Source organism: Solanum lycopersicum, chromosome 11, assembly GCF_036512215.1.
Source record: "Solanum lycopersicum chromosome 11, SLM_r2.1".
Classification (NCBI taxonomy): domain Eukaryota; kingdom Viridiplantae; phylum Streptophyta; class Magnoliopsida; order Solanales; family Solanaceae; genus Solanum; species Solanum lycopersicum.
In genome coordinates this window covers 12,979,695-12,988,052 of record NC_090810.1, presented here as the reverse complement: position 1 = coordinate 12,988,052, position 8,358 = coordinate 12,979,695, and the positions used below count along the sequence as shown (strand labels likewise).

Here is an 8,358-nt window from a genome sequence, read left to right as displayed (position 1 = left end):
AGTAGTCCGAGAAAACATAATGCAGCTCAAAAAAGTATTAACTCCTCGTGATTTTGAAGCTTAATTCTATTCATCACCTATCTGGTAAATACATTAATTTCTTCTTTTTTTGTCGGTAAAGACGAATTTATTTCATAATGTTTATATATTCTTGTTCAAGTCTTGTTTTTTCTGGTAACAAGAAATTCAAGATATTGTTTTTCTAGCCGTAAGGAACCTTGGTTGAATGACTGTAAGGAGAAGAATGAAAGCATAATTTTCTTTTCAATTATATATAGTGTGCCTAATGCTTTCTTTATTCTACTACTAGTAATAGTAATAGTAATAGTAAATGTATTTTGTTGAAGTGCAGGCAAAATGGGAAGATCAAAAATCAAAGTGGAACTTATTCAAGATCACAAGAAGAGGATGAACACTTCTGTAAAACGGAAGGCTAGCTTAGTCAAGAAAATTTCAGAACTCTCAATACTTTGCGACATCAAAGCCTGCATGATCATATATGATGAAGGAAATAGTAATTGTGAAATGTGGCCAAATGAAGTGAAAGAGCTAATAAATGTCTACAAAGATCAACCATTTGAAGGACGAACCAAAAGGGGTAAGACATTGTCCAACTATTTCAAAGATGAGGTCAAAGTAGAAAAGGATCTGGATTCAAGATTTGACTATTTCGAGAATGATGAAAAGAAAAAGGCTGATGCAATCAATGTAGAAAAGTATCCGACTTGGGATTCAAGATTTGACTATTTATCTCAAAAAGAAATACAAAATCTTGTTGGTGTTATCTCAAAAAGGATGGAGAATGCAAAAGGAAGAATAGAATTGTTGAAGAGCATGAATGGAAGTTGCTCACTTTCTCACCGACAACAAATATGGGACTACAACAACTTGATGAACCAAACATCTCCATGGCCTATTTCTGATCATGTGAATTCTTTCAACAACTTTTTTCAATCAAATATTGGTGTGAATTCAATGATGGAGTCAGAAAACTGGTTGGCAAATGATGAAATTGGTTCAAGTTTGGCAATGCATCCTATAGGGAATAATTATGGGATTATTGATTCAAGTACGACAATGATGCAGCCTATGGGGAATAACGAAATTGCTTCAAGTTGAACAATGCAGCAGCCTATGTTTCAGTACCCTTTCATGTACAATGGCTCTACCCATGTCATTGGTTCAAGTTCGACAATGCAGCCTCCTATGGGTCAGTACCCTTTTACAAACAACGACGACTCTTCTACCGGGGATATTGGTTCAAGTTCAACAATGCAGCCTATCGGGAATAATAATGAGATTGGTTCAGCTTTGACAATGCAACCCATGGACAATGACTCTACTTATGATTCCTGTACATTTTATTATTGATCATCAATACAATTAATTTACTTTTGAAACTGTTGGATCGAAGAAAACAAATTAGGAAGTGTTATTTTTGTTAGATCTAATGTGGCTCGTAATATTAACTTTTGCGATGATACATATTAGTTATATGTAATTAGAATACTCCCTCTATATATTCACTTGCACTTGTTCATATTAGTTCTTTATCATAGTGTCATTCGGAAGAGATGTACAAAAGCAAATAGATGAAACATGGAGTAGTGGTTTCACAGGATTCAGCGAATTGTCTTGATCGTGAAGTATAATCAATGGAATAGAGAACTTAGGTTCCGATGCGAAAAATTAGCCAGAGGAGCGGAGTTTATTAGAGCCTTTACTCTATGTAAAGTGTACTAACTCTAATATAAAGACGTACCTTTTACATGATGGGTGTCTTGATCGTGAATTATAATCAATGCAATTGAGAACTTAGGATTCGATGCGAAAAATTAGCCAAAGGAGTGGAGCTTATTAGAGCCTTTACTCTATGTAAAGTGCACTAACTCTAATATAAAGGCGTACCTGAAAAAATGTTCAAAAACAAACCTGTATGGGAATGGACACATATATTATGACTGTTTTCAATTTGAGGAATTGAATTGTGCAAAAGGAAGCAATTTCTCGAAATAACCCAAAATATCGATCGATTGTAGTGTAGAGCTGATTGTTTACTATATGACATATATTGAGAAGAAGCTGATCATGCAATGTGCAAAATTGTACACCAAATACGTTATCTTGTGCCACAAGCAATTCATGCTCACAAAGGTCGTATGTAGCATTGTCAAATGAATGTATTGAGTTAAAATTGGAAATATTAAATGGCAATGAGGCTAGATTAAAATTGAAGATATTAAAATGAGTTCAAATAGAAATGTGGACATACATTATAATAATGCAAATAAATTTTTATAAAACAAATTGAAATTTGAGATTAAATTGAGCACAAAAGAAAATTCTTTTAAAATGAATAAAAAGTTACATAAGTTAAAATGAACCGAATTTAAATTAATTATTTTGAGCTCACCCCATAAAATCCTAAACAAAAATTATTCATCTGTGAGCTCATTTTGAGGCTCCTATTTAATGATCCTACATAATAAAATAACTATTCAAAAAAAGGTAAAGAAGACATCTGGCAACAACTATGATTCTACAGCAACACATATAAATGCTTTGAGAATCTGTCACATCTAGAGTTTATAAGTCTTTGGATCAGCTTTTCAAAGTATCGTAAAAGATTTCACATGTGTCATTAGTCATATAATAGATAATTAAGGATTATTCAGTCATAGTGCGTGCGTATTTATTCCCCCAAGGTATTTTCACTCCCGTACCTATATTATCATCTAAGTTATTAGTATTTTTCACTTTTAATGTCATATCCCTGTTAATACAACTTGAGTGTGGATAGATGTGAGTGTGGGTATGAATTTCATACTGGAACAATCAACTCATTTCAGATACTTTTGATCAAAATTTATTAACAAATTCAGATATATATAAAGAGTTCTGTAATTAAAACAAGAACCAAAGTGAAATTGAAGAAAATGAAATACTTATATGTAGAAATTTTATGTAAGTCTCTTTCTTAATATCTCCATCTATGATTCTCCTCTTGATCAATATTTTCTGTTTGAAACTCCATAATGTCTCATAATTTAAATATGTAACTCTATTTTTCGTTCGTGGGGATATGTTACATGCTGATGAAGATTGTTCAATCGAGATTTTTTTGATGATTGACTAATAGGGCAACATATGAAAGGAACAATTTGCATCAACATATTCCTATTAGACCGACACAGAGTGGGATTAGGAAAAGGATAACCACGCGAAGTAGAAGTTATAGGCGAAGGAGTTGCATTTTATGAAAAGAATGCAGTTGCATAAAGTTTCCTTTTTTAGAATCCTAAAAGATAAAGGAATCCTTAAAAAGACAGACTCTAACTCAAAGAACGAAATGTATCACATATATAAATACAATAGAGTTTTTGCAAAGAACCTTGCACACTTATACAGAGAGTTACAACCAACACACAATCAAATAGAGTGAGTTTGTATTTGAGAGAGTTATCACCTATTATAATACTTCTAGAAAGCAAATAGGTTAAAATAAAAAATCTAAATACTCAAACCTAATCAAAATTCTTCTTGCACTTTGAATCTACTTAGCAACTTCTGATCAACAAGATTAATTCTCTAAGGATTTAGCTCATTCAATGTCTGCAATGTAATATTCAGAAATATAATCAATATTTTTAAATGATTTGATTTTTCTGTAGTTATTTGTTCAATCATCAAAATATGATTTTAGCTCAACTCAACCATCGTGGTTATGTTTATTATGTTTCAAGGCTATATAGGTTGGTTTATTGTTTTGTTTTTACCGCGAATCTTGTAAATAGGCATTTCTAGAACTCTCGGGAAAGTTATTTTATTTAAGATTTAAGTTATGTAGCCTATTGAATTAACTGTTTATAGGAGAATCAATTAGTTAGTTAGTTAAAGATTAGTTGGTTAATTACAGCCATTGCCAGCTGGGTCCAACTAATAGCTAACAACTAATTCTATAAGTGCAAAAGCACATGTAATTGCAATTTATGATTTTCAGATCTAATAAAACAGTTTCTCTCATTTCCTTCTCTATTTCCTCTGTAAGCTTATAAATCCATATCAATGATGGATGTTTGTGTGGAGTGATAAACACAAAATTGACGTGGTATCAAAGCAGCGATCTAACCTTCAGTTGAGCATAGGTTTTGAGTTCATATATCACAACTATTCAATAGGTGCACAGATGCCACAGAACCAAGCATCAACACTTGATCATCATCACCCTCTCTACCTTCAAGCTTATGATTCTCCAGGATAAGTGATAGCGTTGGTTAAATTCACAGGACCAAATAATTATTCCCTGTGGATTAGATCGATGAAACCAGCTCTGCAAGGGAAAGGTAAGCTTGGGTTTGTAGATGAGAACTGGAGGAATTATGGGGAAAATGCAATGTGATCGTATTATCCTAGATTGGTAGTGTTGAAATTATACCCTCCTGAATTCTTCAAAGGAACACGTATAGACAAATGTTTCTGTTTGTTTGAAACTTAACAATAATTAATTCGAACAACACTTATATTATTTATAAACTTCAAAAAATACAACGATTACAAAGCTCTGTAACCTAAGGAACTATAAACTCTAATTCCTAGCTAAGAAATTATTAACTCTAATTTCTAGTTACCCAAAGAAACAAAACCCCCCGGTTTTATATCTTCTAATGTTCTTCAAGTTCTACAATTTGTCGAACAACTCCTACTCACAAAACTCAGATTGTAATAAAAAACTCTTAATTACAATCTTATAATTTTTCCTCACAATGCAACACTCCCAATAAATCTCAAAACTCTTGATCATGTTTTGATCTTCTCTCTATGTAAGTGCACAAATTTCTCAAGCGAAACTATCGCCGTATTTATAGATTTAGACTTGAATCCAAAACCTATTTCAACTAGAAATCCTACTTGTGCTCTGCTTCTTTTTTCTCCTGAAACTTAGAAGCTCACGCGTAGGATTCCTATATTGTGTGGAACTCGTCTTCGCCGCATTTTTAACTCTTTCTTCAACTTTAACTTTGCCGCATCAAATCTTTGTTGAACTGTTGAACTCAACTTTGGACTTTGTTTCCACCCTTTGTCGTTGGAAAATTATCACTGGAACAAAACCTTGTAGCATTAGGTCTTCTCTTTGTACTTTACATTGAAAGAAAATTCCTTGCATGATTTTCCTTATTTAGCTTAGGAAAACAAATTGCCTTTTCAACACAATTTTCCAATTCTCCTCAAACTATTACCTTAATCAAGTAGGAAATAGCTTTCGCCGTAACTTCAACTCGAACAACCTTGTCTTTAAACCAAACTTGACTTGGACTTCTCATCACTGCCGCCTCAAAATTCGAAGTCCCTCTTCACGTAGAACTCCTAGTTGCACTTGACTTAGATACAAAAGTCTCTCCCATAGAATTCCTCGTTCCATAGTAAAAGACCTTTCTAAAAAAATTCCATAAATAAATAAGCAAGCACACTTTCCTTATTTAAATAAGAAAACATAATTTCCTTAAATAGATTTCTCCTTCACCTTTGTTATTAATGAATCTCAGTTAAACTCGTACTTGTTGAAATCGTATATTCATACTACGCAGATTCAAACATGTTTGTTACATGTGCATTACTATTTTGCCATCTTTCAAAACAACAAGACTTCTAACAAATTCTCCCTTTTTGATAATGACAAACATATATTACGAACACAACAAATAAAATACACATCTTCCCTCTGTTGCCATGTTACTGCTATATAACTTTATCATACTTTAAAATAATGAGATTTTAAGAAATTCCCCCTTTTTGACTATGACAAATTTTATCTGCTTGCATTGAATATGTACACATAACTCATATGCAGCTACTTCCCCCTTTTGACATTAGGCAAAATTAGAACACTGTGAAGGCATACACCATACTAAGAAAAGCAAATTCGATACTCATGGCCATTGAGGCTATCACTTACACAAACACTTAAAAATTAAGAACTCAATTAGCTATAGAAAAACATTAACACAAATGTATGAGATATACATGAACCTGAAACTTAAACCCAATATTAGCATTAGTCAAAAAGCATATACACCACAAATGTAATAAAAATTAAACATAGAATCAAGCACTTACGATGAAAAAAATATTGGAAGTCAACGGCTAGAGTGGATGGGTAATATCAAAAGATGAGAGGATAAATAAAGTCATTTTTCAGAAGCAAAGATATTTTTTGGATTAACAAAGTTAGTAGCCTTCTCAATTTCAAAGGTAGCCTTGGTCTATGCATGCTCAATCCTCTTTTTTTTTTTAATCACTTTTAAGGAACTTGTTCAATCAATAATGTACCATCTGCAGAAACAATAGCTCACTCATCTTTAATTGTAATAGAGTCAGTTTAAGGAACAAATTTTCTTGAATATCATTTGTAAAGGAACATGTTCGCTCAATTTTTTCCCTGGACGTGTACTATCAGATGCAGCACCAATTATGATACTTTTTGACATCAATCGAAATCCCAGTTTTATGGTTCCCAATAGAAGAACTAGGTTCAACAGATGGGTCTCCCATCGATTTTCCCTCACTAGAAGCACTCAAATTGAGCCTAACAAGTGATCTTTGTTCAAGTGTAGGTCCCAAAATATTCCCCCTCGCAAGGTAAATCCTCCAATACTAATGATTCTCCCTAAGAACCAACACACTCTACTTTTTCTCTATATTTTATAAGGCACCGAAGTAGAGGTTTCCTCCACCAAATTCATCTCAACCATAGACCTTCACTTTGGGATAAATCTTTTAAAGAAGGTATTTGTTTTGATAGTATTTAGGGCATGAATATCTTTTGGGACAAGTGGAAGAAATAGGTTCAAGTGCATTGATTTTATATTTAATCATGAATAATTGTAGTGCACATAGCTTAGATCTCTGGATAATGCTGAATTTTGATTCAATTTTACTAAGTCTCTCTCCCGTATCAGATGCAAATACAATGTTAAAGTGCATGAGTAGCATGACTATAAAAGTGGTAAAGCGACGTACAACTTAATGTACAAAACTGAGCATAGAATTCAAGATTAGAGGGAAGTATGTGCAATGTTTATTAGCCATTGAGGGGTACTCATGTGACCTTAATCATCTCCAAGTCGCAAATTGTTCCTTTTGAAAGTGTTTTCCTTGGCTGATCATATTTTTTATTCATTGATCATCTGAGTGCGCCTAATTGTTACATACTGCATAGGTTGGTCACATGCTTCTTTCGATATTTCTTTTTTTTTCTTTTTTTTTAAAAACCTTTTTTTCAGTCAATGTTATCAGTCAATGTTATTCATCCATTCCTTTTTTTCTCAAGTGAGAGGAATTTCTTCTAGTTTCAGTCATGCATCTGAAGCAACATGTTCAATTGGTGAATGTTGTTTGCTTCCTCTCACTTTTTCTGCAAATTCAAAGGTTAGATTTAGGAACCCAGACTAGCTTGGGTCCTATGTTTTGATCAAAAGGGTAAATAAGATCTCTATGAGCCCATTTGGGCATACTGTTTTTTCTAGGAATATACCTGTTCCTCTGAACAATTTCATAAGTTCATTTTGTTTTATTTTCTCCAGTAGCTTTGTATTTAGGACAATATTGTTTAGAGTGACCTGAGTTACCACAAATAATATGAAACATAGAATTCCCATTTATGGTTTGTTCATACCCTATTCCAGTTTTAATGTTCTTAGTATTGTTATGGGTTACTATCATAGAGGATTTTGTCCATTTATTAGCTTTTTCCAGATCAGCTTTTATCCTAGACAATTCAAGATTCATTCTCCTAGAATTTTTTCTTTCAGAAAATAGTTCACTATTTAACCTCATTAGATCTTGGTCACATCTGATTTTTTCTTTTTCATTCCTAGTAACACTTCGTTTCAAAATTTCATATTTGAGAGGCAAAGTGCAGGAATCAAGTTGTTGTACCTGTTCCTTTAGGAGTTGATTTTCTTTCTTGAGATTAGAATTAAATTTTTCATGATCAATATATTCAAACTTTAAATTAGTCATGGAAGCAAGCAAATTGATTCTTGGTTTTAACTAGTTCTTGAATTGTATCTAAGGATGTGAGTAATAAGAAGGATAGATTATTCTGAGAGAACTTTACTAGTTTATCTTTTTTTTTTTAAAAAAAAATTACCTTTATTCCTTCAAATCTGATTCAGGTTCAGTTTCTGATCCTTCTATGACCATCAAAGCGAGGTCCTCATCATCTTCGTCATACATGTCCGAACCTGTTCCCAAAGCAACATACATTGCTTGTTCCTTTTCTTTGTTTTTCTTTTTGTAGAGAAGTTCCTTCTTTTATTTTTCGGCTCTTTCCTTTTTCCATTCTACTTCCCACATAGG

The 8,358-nt window shown here is 32.7% G+C and overlaps 1 long non-coding RNA gene across 1 annotated transcript; it reads left to right on the top strand.

Annotated features, from left to right (window-relative positions):
* LOC101255952 (uncharacterized) lies at nt 1–1,535 on the top strand. Its single transcript, XR_011212505.1, has 2 exons — nt 1–84; nt 353–1,535. It is a non-coding gene; the product is annotated as an uncharacterized lncRNA (long non-coding RNA).
* The last annotated feature ends 6,823 nt before the right edge of the window (nt 1,536–8,358 follow it).